The sequence below is a fragment of the Nerophis ophidion genome, linkage group LG07 (genome assembly GCF_033978795.1).
Source record: "Nerophis ophidion isolate RoL-2023_Sa linkage group LG07, RoL_Noph_v1.0, whole genome shotgun sequence".
NCBI lineage: Eukaryota > Metazoa > Chordata > Actinopteri > Syngnathiformes > Syngnathidae > Nerophis > Nerophis ophidion.
This window is the reverse complement of record NC_084617.1, coordinates 68836682-68853680: the sequence shown is the minus strand read 5'-3', so window position 1 is coordinate 68853680 and position 16999 is coordinate 68836682. Positions and strand designations below refer to the sequence as shown.

Below are 16999 nucleotides of genomic sequence, written 5' to 3'. Positions count from 1 at the left end.
CAGGTAAAGATATGTTGTCTGGGTGATGGCAGGAAGCACCACCGTGTATGGGTGAAAGAAAGAAGCACCAATGTGACCCCAGGATGCAGGGAAGGTAGGTAATGTGAAGGTAAAGTTATGTTGAATGGGTAAAGGCAGGAAACACCAGCAAACGTCAGTCCTGTCCATCGCTGCTTAAAGCTTTACTTCCACTTGTAATCACAGTGTTAAAAATAATGTTCAAAATATAAAACATTCTCATGCATTTTTAATCCATCCGTTTTCTACCGCACTTGTTCAAGAAGTTGCGTTAATGGTCAGAAGTGGTTGGGGCGTGGGGCGTGGTTAAGAGGGAAAGAATATATTTACATCTACAATTCACCAACTCGAGTATTTTTATATATATATATATATATATATATATATATATATATATATTTTTTTTTTTTTTTTTTTTTAATTTTTTTATTATATATATAAATAAAATAAATAGTTGAATTTCAGACGGCACCTATCAAATACACAGTGATAAAAACACAGTTGTTCTACTAACTGTATTGTGATTGCTGGTTACTAAAAAAACAACAACAACACTTACCTTTCACTATTTGAGTAACATTTGTTCTGCCATTTATTTCTTCATTTTGCTCGTCGACGGTGTAATATATTTGGTTGGAGTCAATAACCAGGCGACGTGATGAAATTATGTCTCTTTACTGTGGGCTTCAGAACAGACTCCCTCACTTGCCGCCAGGTACCCAACACCTCGTAAATCGTTGTACACAAAAAGCAACCCCATAACGCTATAGCCAACATTCACCAGGAGATGGCAACAGACAACAGAGAATCATTCTATTACAGACGGCAATGGATTCGTCTCTTTGTGTGTGCAGTTTTTTATTCAAATCCGTAGATGTAACGTGATTGGGCAGGCAAGCTGTTTATATCGTGGGAAAAGAACGTGAAAACAGGTTGTCCCCACTCAGGTCCGCAAAGAGCTGGAGGGGGCGTGGCCTCCAGCTCCGGCTGAATTTCGGGAGATTTTCGGGAGAAAATTTCTGCCGGGAGGTTTTCGGGAGAGGCGCTGAATTTTGGGAGTCTCCCGGAAAAACCGGGAGGGTTGGCCAGTATGCCGTAATATCGCAAAAATGTATTCTGTTTTGTCCACTAGCGACGCTGAGATCATTATATTTATAAACCTGGGTGGACCGCTCGTCTGTGCATCGGTTGGGGACATCTCTGCGCTGTTGACCCGTCTCCGCTCGGGATGGTCTCCTGCTGGCCCCACTATGGACTGGACTCTCACTATTATGTTAGATCCACTATGGACTGGACTCTCACTATTATGTCAGATCCACTATGGACTGGAATCTCACTATTATGTTGGATCCACTATGGACTGGACTCTCACTATTATGTTAGATCCCCTATCGACTGGACTCTCACTATTATGTTAGGTCCACTATGGACTGGACTCTCAATATTATTTTAGATCCACCATGGACTGGACTCTCACTATTATGTTAGATCCACTATCGACTGGAATCTCACTATTATGTTAGATTCACTATAGACTGGACTCTCACTATTACGTTGGATCCACCATGGACTGGACTCTCACTATTATGTTAGATCCACTATGGACTGGACTTTCACTATTACGTTGGATCCACTATGGACTGGACTCTCACTATTATGTTAGATCCACTAAGGACTGGACTCTCACTATTATGTTAGATCCTCAATGGACTGGACTCTCACTATTATGTTAGATCCACTATGGACTGGACTCTCACTATTATGTTAGATCCACTATGGACTGGACTCTCACTATTATGTTAGATCCACTATGGACTGGACTCTCACTATTATGTTAGATCCACTATGGACTGGACTCACACTATTATGTTAGATCCACTATGGACTGGACTCTCACTATTATGTTAGATCCACTATGGACTGGACTCTCACTATTATGTTAGATCCACTATGGACTGGACTCTCACTATTATGTTAGATCCACTATGGACTGGACTCTCACTTTTATGTTAGATCCACTATGGACTGGACTTACATAATATTATGCTAGACCCATTTGGCGTCCATTGCATCCGGTCTCCTCTAGAGGGGGACAGGGGGGCGGGGGGGGGTCACCCACATCTGCGGTCCTCTCCAAGGTTTCTCATAGTCATTCACATTAACATCCCACTGGGTTGTGAGTTTTTCCTTGCCCTTTTGTGGGCTCTGTACCGAGGATGTCGCCGTGGCTGTGCAGCTCTTTGAGACACTTGTGATTGATTGAAAGTTAATTGTTTTTTTTTGTTTGTAATTTGCTTTTCCTGTTCTCTCCCGCAGCATCCACTTCAATTATAACCACACGCGTCGTGGCCAATTATGCAAATTAGACAATGACGTCATCAACCAACCTCGGACCAGATCAAGCCTAATAAGCAGGTGAAAATATGAGGAGCCGTGATGCAAACGGCAATAGTCGCCGTGGGTCAACTGGACTGTGGAACATGTGAGACCTCACCCCCGGACCAGACCTAATCAGCCATGCAGCTTCACCAGATGATTTGGCAGATGTCACACAATCACTTAGCTCCCATGTTCTGCCGGGTCCCGTCATTAAAAAAAAGTAATAGGTGCGGAAGCAATCCCATCATGAACAAATTACCGCGGACCGCTGCTGCACAATTCATCATAAACGATATTTCCGCTGAGAAATTCAACCGGAGCCATAAAACAGGCATAAAAAAATGGCTGCTTTGAGGGATAAACACAGAAAAGTTGCCATCAGCAGCGAGGCCTTGGAAGCGACTTACCCAGTGCTGCTTTTAGTTTTTGAAGTACAGCAAAGCCGCCAACTTTGGCTGCTTGCAATCCAGCAGATTCCCCTCTAACCCCTCTCCCTCACACACGGTTTGATATCGTATTTTTCCGAATGCATTTTTACTCAATGCGATAATGAAAAACATGACCGGTTTTGTGACCGCATTACGAGTAAGGCTGGGCGATATTTCGAATGTACTCGATATATCGCGGGTTTCTCTCTGTGCGATATGGAAAATGACTACACGGCATAGCTCGGTTGGTAGAGCGGCCGTGCCAGCAACTTGAGGGGTGCAGGTTCGATTCCCGCTTCCGCCATCCTAGTCACTGCCGTTGTGTCCTTGGGCAAGACACTTTACCCACCTGCTCCCAGTGCCACCCACACTGGTTTAAATGTAACTTAGATAATGAGTTTCACTATGTAAAGCGCTTTGAGTCACTAGAGAAAAGCACTATATAAATATAATTCACTTCACTTCACTCCTTTTCATCTTTAATTAGATTTGAGTGCGCATCAATATAATATGTGTTGTAACTATTTCTTGACACCGGTCCCTCAAAGTTGTATCGCAAAATAAATGTTATTTTAAGTTTGGGTTGGTGTGAGGGGGCGTGGCCGGCAGTCCTGCAGCAAGGCGGGACGCGCCGGGGACGAGCGTCAGGTGCGTAGATGGCCCACCTAGGCACAGTTAACTAAATCGACCTGCACTGTGTAAAAAGGCAACAGCAGAGAAGGACAGGGGAGGAGTTGGAGAGCCGGTGAACGAAGAGCGAGACGCAGACGACGACGGCGTGCGGCTGAAAAGCAAACAGAAGAGCGAGCAGTTGGAGGAGCTGAAAAGCGACCCGACGAGAGACGCTGCTCGCAGTCATGTCTGTCCTTGGTGGTCCATGGAACTCGGAGGGAGGAAGACCTCCACAGTTGGATTTTATTGGGCAAGACACTTTAACCAGCCACCCACACTGGTTTAAATGCCATCCATCCATCCATCCATCATCTTCCGCTTATCCAAGGTCGGGTCGCGGGGGCAGCAGCCTAAGCAGGGAAGCCCAGACTTCCCTCTCCCCAGCCACTTCGTCTAGCTCTTCCCGGGGGATCCCGAGGCGTTCCCAGGCCAGCCGGGAGACATAGTCTTCCCAACGTGTCCTGGGTCTTCCCCGTGGCCTCCTACCGGTTGGACGTGCCCTAAACACCTCCCTAGGGAGGCGTTCGGGTGGCATCCTGACCAGATGCCCGAACCACCTCATCTGGCTCCTCTCCATGTGGAGGAGCAGCGGCTTTACTTTGAGTTCAAATGTTCCAGTTCCATTCACACATTTAAAAAACACTTTAAGACCAATGTCTTGAAAAAATATATCACTCTTGAATTAACATTGTAGTTAATACTATGATTAATGTTGATTAAAAATTCAACATGAGATATAAATAATAAAAGAAGTACAATTGTTTGTATATATTAGTGCAAAGGTCTATATGTACACAGGGATATTTCACATGCCTGTACTTTGTATAAAATTTAACTACGTTCATGTTGTTTATAATGTGTATTTATAATAAGTTGTGCAAAGGACTTTTTATAACTTTCGGAAGTTTATTTTGTACTTGGAATTGTTTATAGGGTTAGGCGCAATAAGTGTTTAACTTCAGCCTAAACCCTTTCGGTCTGTAACATTTTTTATTTTCAATCTATGAATGTACAACTTTTTATTTTCAATCTATGAATGTACAACTGTTTTTTTTTTTCTTTGTTGACCATTGACCGAAGAACAATAAACTTGAATAAACTTGAACTTGAGTTCCTCCCGGATGGCAGAGCTTCTCACCCTATCTCTAAGGGAGAGCCCCGCCACCCGGCGGAGGAAACTCATTTCGGCCGCTTGTACCCGTGATCTTATCCTTTCGGTCATGACCCAAAGCTCATGACCATAGGTGAGGATGGGAACGTAGATCGACCGGTAAATTGAGAGCTTTGCCTTCCGGCTCAGCTCCTTCTTCACCACAACGGATCGGTACAACGTTCGCATTACTGAAGACGCCGCACCGATCCGCCTGTCGATCTCACGATCCACTCTTCCCTCACTCGTGGACAAGACTCCTAGGTACTTGAACTCCTCCACTTGGGGCAGGGTCTCCTCCCCAACCCGGAGATGGCACTCCACCCTTTTCCGGGCGAGAACCATGGACTCGGACTTGGAGGTGCTGATTCTCATTCCGGTCGCTTCACACTCGGCTGCGAACCGATCCAGTGAGAGCTGAAGATCCCGGTCAGATGAAACCATCAGGACCACATCATCTGCAAAAAGCAGAGACCCAATCCCGCGGTCACCAAACCGGAACCCCTCAACGTTCTGACTGCGCCTAGAAATTCTGTCCATAAAAGTTATGAACAGAATCGGTGACAAAGGACAGCCTTGGCGGAGTCCAACCCTCTTTAAATGTAACTTAGATATTGGGTTTCACTATGTAATGCGCTTTGAGTCACTAGAGAAACGCGCTATATAAATATAATTCACTTCACTTCACTATATTGTGATATTCGAGTACAGGTGCTGTTCATATTATTCGAATATCATGAAAAAGTTGATTTATTTCAGTAATTATATTGAAATGTTTATTTCTTTAAATGTTGATGATTAGTACTGACAATTACTGAAAATCCCAAATTCAGTATCTCAGAAAATTAGAATATTAGTGACGACTAGTACCAAAAAAATATTTTTTTAGAAATGTGGGCCAACTGAAAAGTATGAACATGGAAAGTTTCAGCATGTACGGCAATCAATACTTAGTTGCAGCTCCTTTTGCCTGAATTGCTGCAGCAATCCGGCGTGGCTTGGAGTCCAGCAGTCTGTTGCACTCCTCAGGTGTTATGAGAGCCCAGGTTGCTTTAATAGTGGCCTTCAGCTCTTCGGCGTTGTTGGGTCTGGCATCTCGCATCTTCCGCTTCATAATACCCCATAGGTTTTCTATAGGGTTAAGGTCAGGTGAGTTTGCAGGCCAATCAAGAACAGGGATACCATGGTCCTTAAACCAGGTACTGGTAGATTTGGCACTGTGTGCAGGTGCCAAGTCATGTTGGAGAATGAAATCTTCACCTCCATAAAATTGGCAGCATTAAGTGTTCTAAAACTTCCTGGTAGACTGCTGCATTGACCCTAGACCTCAGGAAACACAGTGGACCAACACCAGCAGATGACATGGCACCCCAGACCATTACCCATTGTGGAAATTTGACACTGGACTTCAGGCAACGTGGATTCTGTGCCTCTCCTGTCTTCCTCCGGACTCTGGGACCTTGATTTCCAAAGGAGATACAACATTTACTTTCATCTGAAAACATAACTTTGGACCACTCAGCAGCAGTCCAGTCCTTTTTGGCTTGAGCCCAGACGAGACGCTTTTGACATTGTCTCTTATTCAAGAGTGGCTTTACACAAGGAATGCGACAGCTGAAGCCCATATCTTGCATACGTCTGTACGTGGTGGTTCTTGAAGCACTGACTCCAGCTGCAGTCCACTCTTTGTGGATCTCCCCCACATTTTTGAATGGGTTTTGTTTGACAATCCTCTGCAGGGCGCGGTTATCCCTCTTGCTTGTACACTTTTTTCTACCGCATCTTCGTCTTCCCTTCGCCTCTCTATTAATGTGCTTGGACACAGAGCTCTGGGAACATCCAACCTCTTTGGCAATGACCTTTTGTGTCTTGCCCTCCTTCTTTAAAGTATCAATGGTCATCTTTTGGACAGTTGTCAAGTCAGCAGTCTTCCCCATGATTGTGTGTCATACAGAATCAAAACGAGAGACCATTTAAAGGCTTTTCCGGGTGTTTTGAGTTAGTTAGCTAATTAGAGTGTGGCACCAGGTGTCTTCAATATCTGACCTTTTCACCATATTCTAATTTTCTGAGATGTTGAATTTAGGGTTTTCATTGGTTGTCAGCTACAATCATCTCCTTTTTGGCAAAAAAACACTTGAAATGTATCGGTCTGTTTGGAATGAATGTATACATTCTACAAGTTTGACTTTCTAAATGGAATTAATGAAATAAATCACCTTTTTCATGATATTCTAATAATATGACCAGCACCTGTATACGTTCTCACGCAGTTGCTTTTAGCTGCGGGCATTACATTAACGGCCCAACGGCACATTCTAAAAATACGACTAAAAAAATACAAAACACAAACAGTGGTTTAAAAGAGCAAACAGGTGAAATTTAACACGAAAATGTTGCAATTTTGACTTTAATAACACAAAGTGTTGCGTGCGCGACACATTTTGGATGCGCGTGAGTAGTCACCCCCGGATGCTACAGGACGAGGAGCAGCAGGATTGAAGGTAGAAGCTTGTTTTAATATAAAAATATAACAAAAGAACACTTGTACTAAGGGTAAAATAAAGTTGTGCCAATGCACAGAAAGCGAAATGCTAACATTTAGCAAGAGTCGAGTTCAAAGTCCATAGAAGCGCGTGCCTAAGGTAAGACTTAGCAAAGTACATACAAAAGCCAAGAATATCACACGCAATTATTGCAAAAAGCAAACAAAATGTCCAGAAAAAACTAAAGTAGCAGGCGGTCCTAAATACAAAACAATAATCAAAGACAGATGCCAGTGCAGGTGGAACAAATGAAGTCGCCATGGTGATGAATATAAACTAGGAAGTGCTCAAAAAATGGGATCGGCAGAGTCCAGAAATGATCAAAACACAAAAAGGATACAAACATAAACTTGTGATGTAATCCAGGAACCGGATCAAAACACAAAAGTGCCATGCAGGCTGTTTCTTTCTTAAAAAAAAAATAATGAATCAAAATCAATGTCATTATGAATTATTGACCTATTCAAGGCTCCGATTACCTCACATTAAATATTCCACTTTGAGATATTTTTTTTGTGTAAAATGTTGCATATTTTGTGTTTGCCACACGTTTTTGTTTTGAAACGAACAAACAAAAAACATAAACAACAATAAAACTTATAATTGACGGATAGATCTGAAGTTGATCTCGAGGTTATTGTGTTAAAAGTAAACAAAATAATAATAATTTATTTTTTTAATGAGTAGTGTGATTTTTATTTAAGTGTCACTGCTCAAAAAATAATAATGAATCAAAATCAATGTCATTATGAATTATTGACCTATTCAAGGCTCCGATTACCTTACATTAAATATTCCACTTTGAGATATATTTTTGTGTAAAATGTTGCATATTTTGTGTTTGCCACACGTTTTTGTTTTGAAACGAACAAACAAAAAACATAAACAACAATAAAAATGTATAATTGACGGATAGATCTGAAGTTGATCTCGAGGTTATTGTGTTAAAAGTAAACAAAATAATAATAATTTATTTTTTTAATGAGTAGAGTGATTTTTTTTTAAGTGTCATTGCTCAAAAAATAATAATGAATCAAAATCGATGTCATTATGAATTATTGACCTATTCAAGGCTCCGATTACCTCACATTAAATATTCCACTTTGAGATATTTTTTTGAGTAAAATGTTGCATATTTTGTTTGCCACACGTTTTTGTTTTAAAACGAACAAACAAAAAACATAAACAACAATAAAACTTACAATTGACGGATAGATCTGAAGTTGATCTCGAGGTAATTGTGTTAAAAGTAAACAAAATAATAATAATTTATTTTTTTAATGAGTAGTGTGATTTTTTTAAAGTGTCATTGCTCATAAAATAATAATGAATCAAAATCAATGTCATTATGAATTATTGACCTATTCAAGGCTCCAATTACCTCACATTAAATATTCCACTTTGAGATATTTTTTTGGTGTAAAATGTTGCATATTTTGTGTTTGCCACACGTTTTTGTTTTGAAACGAACAAACAAAAAACATAAACAACAATAAAATGTATAATTGACGGATAGATCTGAAGTTGATCTTGAGGTTATGTGTTAAAAGTAAACAAAATAATAATAATTAATTTTTTTAATGAGTAGTGTGATTTTTTTTTAAGTGTCATTGCTCAAAAAATAATAATAAATCAAAATCAATGTCATTATGAATTATTGACCTATTCAAGGCTCCGATTACCTCACATTAAATATTCCACTTTGAGATATTTTTTTTGTGTAAAATGTTGCATATTTTGTGTTTGCCGCACGTTTTTGTTTTGAAACGAACAAACAAAAAACATAAACAACAATAAAACTTATAATTGACGGATAGATCTGAAGTTGATCTCGAGGTTATTGTGTTAAAAGTAAACACAATAATAATAATTTATTTTTTTAATGAGTAGTGTGATTTTTTTTTAAGTGTCATTGCTCAAAAAATAATAATAAATCAAAATCAATGTCATTATGAATTATTGACCTATTCAAGGCTCCGATTACCTCACATTAAATATTCCACTTTGAGATATATTTTTGTGTAAAATGTTGCATATTTTGTGTTTGCCACACGTTTTTGTTTTGAAACGAACAAACAAAAAACATAAACAACAATAAAATGTATAATTGACGGATAGATCTGAAGTTGATCTCGAGGTTATTGTGTTAAAAGTAAACAAAATAATAATAATTTATTTTTTTAATGAGTAGTGTGATTTTTTTTTAAGTGTCATTGCTCAAAAAATAATAATGAATCAAAATCAATGTCATTATGAATTATTGACCTATTCAAGGCTCCAATTACCTCACATTAAATATTCCACTTTTAGATATATTTTTGTGTAAAATGTTGCATATTTTGTGTTTGCCACGCGTTTTTGTTTTGAAACGAACAAACAAAAACACAAACAACAATAAAATGTATAATTGACGGATAGATCTGAAATTGATCTTGAGGTTATTGTGTTAAAAGTAAACAAAATAATAATAATTAGTTTTTTTAAAGAGTAGTGTGATTTTTTTTTAAGTGTCATTGCTCAAAAAATAATAATGAATCAAAATCAATGTTGTTATGACTTATTGACCTTTTTAAAGCTACACTTATTATATAATCTAAAATATTCCACTTAAAAATGTTGTTGGGTGAAACTATTGCATATTTTGTGTTTTTTCTATAAAAAAAATGTTTTTTTTTGACAAAAAGAGCATACAACTTAATTTTTTTTAAAATGTTATATTGTCAGATAGACCGAATGTTAATCTAGAGATTTAAGCCTATAATAATGATAATACTGAATAATGACACATTTTTTTATATATATTTTTTTATCAAAACCCTTTGGTGTCACCGGGATCAAGCCTGAGTGGAGGCCTAAATGTATATTTTTATACATATATTGTATTGGTTTTTAAAATAAAAAATATCAAAATGACTCCAGCTTGCTTTGATTTTTCAGTGTGCGGCCCTCAGTGGAAAAAGTTTGGACACCCCTGCACTCCAGGCTCTTCTCACTCTTTCTTGTCTCTCCTTCTCACAGAGAAATAAAACAAGCGCACCTTGTCACATACGTCACATACTGTCGCGAGTGCAACGTCACACATGGGTAACGTTAGCTGTGGTGCAAGCGGAGTGGTAATACGAGAGAAAGAAGGTGCGAATCTGGTAACAAATGGAGGAAGGAGAATTAATTCCCAAGGAAAACAGCACAAGGTGTCACGCCTCATTCTTGCGGTCTGGTTCGCACCTCGGGACACGCCCACGGCCGCGTATATCCAAGGACCTGGCCTGCAGCAGCCACCAGGTGCAATCATTTTCCAGCAATCAGCACACCTGGTTGAATGAAGGAGCTGCCTTCATAAGCCTGCTGAACCTGCCACCAAGGGCCGGAATATAGTCTCCTGACCGAATGGTAAACGTAATACAAACCCTGGTTCAATATGAGTTGGGAAATTGTGTTAGATGTAAATATAAACGGAATACAATGATTTGGATATCCTTTTCAACCCATATTCAATTGAATGCACTACAAAGACAAAATAGTTGATGTTCAAACTCATAAACTTTATTTTTTTTTTTTGCAAATAATAATTAACTTAGAATTTCATGGCTGCAACGCGTGCCAAAGTAGTTGGGAAAGGGCATGTTCACCACTGTGTTACATCACCTTCTCTTTTAACAACACTCAATAAACGTTTGGGAACTGAGGAAACTAATTGTTGAAGCTTTGAAAGTGGAATTCTTTCCCATTCTTGTTTTATGTAGAGCTTCAGTCGTTCAACAGTCCGGGGTCTCCGCTGTCGTATTTTACGCTTCATAATGCGCCACACATTTTCGATGGAAGACAGGTCTGGACTGCAGGCGGGCCAGGAAAGTACCCGCACTCTTTTTTTTACGAAGCCACGCCGTTGTAACACTTGTCTTGCTGAAATAAGCAGGGGCCTCCATGATAACATTGCTTGGATGACAACATATGTTGCTCCAAAACCTGTATGGACCTTTCAGCATTAATGGTGCCTTCACAGATGTGTAAGTTACCCATGCCTTGGGCACTAATACACCCCCATACCATCACAGATGCTGACTTTTGAACTTTGCGCCTATAACAATCCGAATGGTTATTTTCCTCTTTGTTCTGGAAGACACCACGTCCTCTGTTTCCAAATATAATTTGAAATGTGGACTCGTCAGACCACAGAACACCTTTCCACTTTGCATCAGTCCATCTTAGGTGAGCTCAGGCCCAGCCAAGCCGGCGGCGTTTCTGGATGTTGTTGATAAATGGGTTTAGCTTTGCATAGTTGAGTTTTAACTTACACTTACAGATGTAGCGACCAACTGTGGTTACTGACAGTGGTTTTATGAAGAGCCCATGTGGTGATATCCTTTACGCGCTGATGTCGGTTTTTGATGCAGTACCGCCTGAGGGATCAAAAGTCCGTAATATCATCGCTTACGTGCAGTGATTTCTTCAGATTCCTCGAACTTTTTGATGATTTCACGGACCGTAGATGGTAAAATCCCTAAATTCCTTGCCATAACGCGTTGAGAAATGTTGTTCTAAAACCGTTCGACAATTTGCTTACAAAGTGGTGACCCTCGCCCCATCCTTGTCTGTGAATTACTTAGCATTTCATGGAAGCTGCTTTTATACCCAATCATGGCACCCACCTGTTCCCAATTAGCCTGCACACCTGTGGGATGTTCCAAATAAGTGTTTGATGAGAATTCTTCAACTTTATCGGTATTCATTGCCACCTTTCCCAACTTCTTTGTCAGGTGTTGGTGGCATCACATTCTAAAGTTAATGATTATTTGCAAAAAACTTCACACTACTAATATTCTGTTTGGCTATTTGCTTCATAACACGCACACAACAAAACCCCGGCCAGCAGATAACACGATGTTAGTCTGTTATGGTCGACTGGCTGGCTGGTATTCTTCTTTCTCTTCAGCTTTTCACACATTTCCTCTCCGGTTCCGTTGTTACACTGGGAAAACATAATTGCGTGTTTGCACTCAGACCGTGAGGCTTGCTGAAAGGCAGATGCTAAGAAACGCTCACATGATGAGCTAAACATACACCAGGTGTTAAAAGCAGAAGAGCTGGGTGGCGTGGAGCTGTAAAATCAAAATAGTTTTTCCTCTGCAATTCTGTTTTTTATTTTTATCCGTAATGGTCTGGGTTTTTTTTTCCTCGCTTTAATTCCTCCTTTGATGCAGCATCACAGTCAAGGCTTTTATCTACACCTTAACTAAAATATAAACAGAACACTTTTGTTTTTGCTCCCATTTTTCAAGGGTTGAACTCGAACATGTAAAACTTTTACTATATAAACAAAAGACCTATTCCCCTCAAGCATTGTTCACAAATCAGTGTTAGTGAGCATTTCCTCCATGCCAAGATAATCCATCCCTCCTCACAGGCGTGGCATATCAAGATGCATGATTATTGCTTTAGGCTGCCCACAATGAAAGGCCACTCTGAAACGTGTAGTTTTATCACACAGCACAATACCACAGATGTCACAAGTTTTGAAGGATTGTAAGGTTGGCATTCTGACTGCAGGAATGTTGCCCGTGAATTTAATGTTAATTTCTCTACCATAGGCCGTCTCCAAAGGCGTTTCAGTGAATTTGGCAGTACATCCAACCGGCTTCACAACCGCAGACCATGTGTAACACCAGCCCAGAACCTCCACACCCAGCAGGTTGTCTGAGACCAGCCACTTGGACAGTTGCTGCAACAATTGAGGGTTCCAGGTTTGATCCCCGCTTCCGCCATCCTAGTTACTGCCGTTGTGTCCTTGGGCAATACACTGTACCCACCTGCTCCCAGTGCCACCCATACTGGTTAAAATGTAACTTACATATTGGGTTTCACTATGTAAAGCACTTTGAGTCACTAGAGAAAAAGAACTATATAAAAATAATTCACTAATTCACTTCACATTTATACAATCACATAGGCACTCCTTAGAGATTTTGATGTGTTTTTTTATTACTTTTGAAAATAACATGGCTACAGCATCGTTTCCCTGACTAACTGATCAGTCGCAGATGTGACCCGGAGTGGTCGCCACATACCGGACTTGAACGCCCCAGATTTTTATCTGTAGGGAATACCTTAAGGACAGGGTGTATGGCAACAACACCCAGACTATCCCTGATCTGACGGCAGCAATCACAGCAGCAATATGTCACGTCTATGGGATTATGTTTTGTTTTGGTCATGTTCGGTTTTGTTTTTTTGGACAATCAGTTCCTGCTTTCGCACTTCCTGGTTTGTTTTGTTACCAAAGCAACTCATTAGTTTTCACCCTGTCCTCATGTCTCCCACCTGTTTTCACTAATCATGTCCATTATTTAAAGGGGAACATTATCACCAAACCTATGCAAGCGTCAATATATACCTTGATGATGCAGAAAAAAGACCATGTATTTTTTTAACCGATTTCCAAACTCTAAATGGGTGAATTTTGGCAAATTAAACGCCTTTCTGTTTATCGGTCTTTTAGCGATGACGTCAGAACGTGACGTCACCGAGGTAACACACCCGCCATATTCATTTTCACATTACAAACACCGGGTCTCAGCTCTGTTATTTTACAATTTTTCGACTATTTTTTGGAACCTTGGAGACATCATGCCTGGTCGGTGTGTTGTCGGAGGGTGTAACAACACTAACAGGGAGGGATTCAAGTTGCACCACTGGCAAGAAATCTGCCGCCAGACCCCCATTGAATGTACCAAAGTGTCTTCACATTTGACCGGCGATGCTAAGACAGACATGGCACAGAGATGTATGGATAACCTGCAGATGCATTTGCAACGATTAAGTCAACAAAATCACAAAGGTGAGTTTTGTTGATGTTGTTGACTTATGTGCTAATCAGACATATTTGGTCACGGCATGACTGCCAGCTAATCAATGCTAACATGCTACGCTAATCGATGCTAACATGCTATTTACGCTAGCTGTATGTACATTTGAAACTAGATACCCACATTTAATGTGAAACAAACACTTACCAATCGACAGATTTAAGTTGCTCCAGTGTCACAAGATGCGAAAGTCCTGATCGTTTGGTCCGCACATTTTACCGGCGATGCTAATAAGGCAGCCATGCTATGGGCCACTTCATTAGGTACACCAGCTTCAATTTGTTCTTCAATTTTGTTTTCGCTATCTGCCTCCATACTCTGACCATCTGTTTCAATACATGCGTAATCTGTTGAATCGCTTAAACCGCTGAAATCCGAGTCTGAATCCCAGCTGATGTCGCTCTATCTTGCTGTGGTAACCGCCATGTTGTTTGTGTTGGCAGCCCTGTATGACGTCACAGGGAAATGGATAGTCGCATCGCAAATAGCGAAAATCAAGAACTTTAAAGCTTTTTTTAGGGATATTCCGGGAGGTGTAACATTTTGAAAAAAAAACTTCGAAAAATAAAACAAGCCACTGGGAACTGATTTTTATTGTTTTTAACCATTTTGAAATTGTGATAATGTTCCCCTTTAAACCTGTAGTTGCCAGGTGGTCAGCCTGGGGACTTTATCCCTACTCCCTTCATGCCATGCCATGCCTGTTAACCACACTGTCCATAGTTTCCCTTCTGCCCATGCCACGTAATTTTTTTTTTATTTTTATGTCACAGTTATTGAGTTTTGTTTTTTGTCCATTGTCATGCCTTTGTGCCAGTTTTTGTTTTCAGTAGTCAAGTTTGTTCTCCGCCATTGTACGCGCTAGAGATGCGTGGTTTGGGGTCACAACCGCGGAGTCCGTGGATAAACCGCAGGTCGGGCGGGTGACAAGACGAAAAAATTGATTTTGAATAGATTCCGGCGGGTGGCGGTTGAACCAATTCGGAAATATATATTGTAATAATCCCAGGAATGTAGGCTCATAAAACTTATTCGTTTGTCTTGTCTTTATTGCTTTGTTGGGTCTGCTTCTGTCTCTGGCCATGCTCCCCCCACCCCAGCGGACGATGGCGTGGAACACCCCAGAGGCCACCACAGTGGATATGTTTCTTTTACTTTTTATTCATAGCTGTATGTAGAAGTGTCTGCTTGTATCTGCTGCTTTAATGTCTTTAATGTCCTCTGTGTTCTTTGATGTTTGATGTTTCCCTCTTACACACATGGAAGAGGGATGTGTACTATGGCTATGAGTTGTTGTTTTTTCCCTTGGCCTCAGTCTGCACCCCCTCTCCAGGGCCCAGGCTAAGACCGATTTTTTTTAATTTTGTTTTAATCTTCTATTCTCCCCCCCCCCTGTATCTCATCTTTTTTGTAAGGGGCGCTGGAAGCCGGCAGACCCGTCAGCGATCCTGTTCTGTCTCCCTGTAATGTTTGTCTAAACTTGAATGGGATTGTGCTGAAAATTTAAATTTTCCTGAAGGAACTCTCCTGACGGAATAAATAAAGTACTATCTAATCTAATCTATTGCACAAGATGTAATACAACCACACAACAGCTCTCATGTCTCTACGCTTTTCCCGGGACAACTCGAACTCTCACTTCCTGTCGATAACGTCACTTCCCTATCCCTCCCGGAAGTCCCGCCCCCCCCCAGCCAAAGTCATCGGCTAACACCCCGTAGCCAACCGCTACATTATACATAGTTAAATGTTATGTTGAAGATGTTCATTTAGCCTACTGACGTGTATTTATAAATGGTTGATTTCTATAGGCTAGTAGGTAAAGTGTTGTACCTGACAACTCTTGATGGTACAATCCATATAACACATCACAGACAACGTGACGCTAACATCACGTGACACCTCTGATGAAGGCTGCAGAAGCAAGGTAACCCCAACTTGTCAGGTACAACACTTTACCTTACTAGCCTATAGAAATCAAGCATTTATAAATCAATCAATCAATCAATCAATGTTTACTTATATAGCCCTAAATCACTAGTGTCTCAAAGGGCTGCACAAACCACTACGACATCCTCGGTAGGCCCACATAAGGGCAACGAAAACTCACACCCAGTGGGACATCGGTGACAATAATGACCCAGTGGGACGTCGGTGACAATGATGACTATGAGAACTTTGGAGAGGAGGAAAGCAACGGATGTCGAGCGGGTCTAACATGATACTGTGAAAGTTCAATCCATAATGGATCCAACACAGCAGCGAGAGTCCCGTTCACAGCGGAGCCAGCAGGAAACCATCCCAAGCGGAGGCGGATCAGCAGCGCAGAGATGTCCCCAGCCGATACACAGGCGAGCAGTACATGGCCACCGGATCGGACCGGACTCCCTCCACAAAGGAGAGTGGGACATAGAAGAAAAGGAAAAGAAACGGCAGATCAACTGGTCTAAAAAGGGAGTCTATTTAAAGGCTAGAGTATACAAATGAGTTTTAAGGTGAGACTTAAATGCTTCTACTGAGGTGGCATCTCGAACTGCTACCGGGAGGGCATTCCAGAGTACTGGAGCCCGAAATGAAAAAGCTCTACAACCCGCAGCCCGCAAATAGTTAAATGTTGTCACCCACATACGAAAAACGAGCAGCACTCTTTGAAACAGTGTGTGGGCATACTTTTATTTTGAAGTGTCTCGTTTGGTCTGCCGACGGATGTAAGGAAGCTACTTCCGGGTACGGCCAACGAGGCATTTGTCATTTGTTGGTAATTTACTTTGTAAAAATGTTTGATCCACATGCTGTGCATGTTATAATTTTTACGTTTGTAACGTGCTTTATTTATAACAGTTTTCACGGTGAATTTGAAGGGAAAGTAAGCCTTCAAATAAGTACAAGAAAGCCATTGTGTCTGTGCTATTTGGAGGGAGTTACACTTTCTAACCTCACTAA

The 16999-nt window shown here is 40.8% G+C and overlaps 1 protein-coding gene across 2 annotated transcripts in view; it reads right to left on the bottom strand.

Annotated features, from left to right (window-relative positions):
• Window positions 1-16999, bottom strand: part of tacr1a (tachykinin receptor 1a) — a 104623-nt gene that overhangs the window by 54603 nt on the left and 33021 nt on the right. The window lies entirely within an intron of this gene.